This window comes from Poecilia latipinna, unplaced genomic scaffold, assembly GCF_001443285.1.
Source record: "Poecilia latipinna isolate Pla-1442-1.1 unplaced genomic scaffold, P_latipinna-1.0 Scaffold1104, whole genome shotgun sequence".
In the NCBI taxonomy this organism is placed as follows: domain Eukaryota; kingdom Metazoa; phylum Chordata; class Actinopteri; order Cyprinodontiformes; family Poeciliidae; genus Poecilia; species Poecilia latipinna.
The window spans coordinates 85,085-85,856 of record NW_015113720.1 but is presented as its reverse complement, the minus strand read 5'-3'; positions in this window follow the sequence as shown (position 1 = coordinate 85,856).

Here is a 772-nt window from a genome sequence, read left to right as displayed (position 1 = left end):
TCAACGTGCTCTCTGTTACGGTGGGGCATCGAGAACTCTTTGAAGAACCAAGAACAGTTTAGATGAGTACTGATGGCCGGAAATTGAAATATCGGTGGAACGAAGGTGGAACATGAAGACATCGATTCAAAATGTGTACGTAATTCGTCACGAGTCATATTATTTCACGGCAGAGGTCTACATGTTACAGAAAACCTGAGTGCTGAGCTGAAGGCAAGCGAGGATAAGAGAGGAATCTGGACATACTTGCAAATTGTAAAAAGAGGAATGTTCAAAGATCCCTCTTGAAACACAAGAAAACATAAGAGTGCTGCCCTATCAGTCAGTCTGAAGAACAAAAGTATAAAAAAATTGTAGCAAAAGTGACATAAAGACGGTTTGTGTCGAACAAATTCAACCTCAGGCTCCATCTAGACTTTTTATATATATACATATATATATATATATATATATATATATATATAGTCGGAGGCTGAAAAGTCGAGATCCACTCCAAGCAAAAAATGTATTTGCTGATGGCAACAGAAACGGAAATTCATACGCCAGCTGAACGCTCCTGAGCATCAACGTACTTAAACCACAGCTCACTTCACTTCTGTTTCACTTCGGGCTAGAAATACTGCTTTTCCGATGGGCAGCTTCTCTTGATTCCTGCTGTACCCGAGAGCACTTTGCATGCAAATGAAACCAAAAAAACCAATCAAGAGTAAAAAAAAAAAAATATATATATATATTTTTTTTTTTTTTTTTTTTTTTTTTCTTGCATAAACCT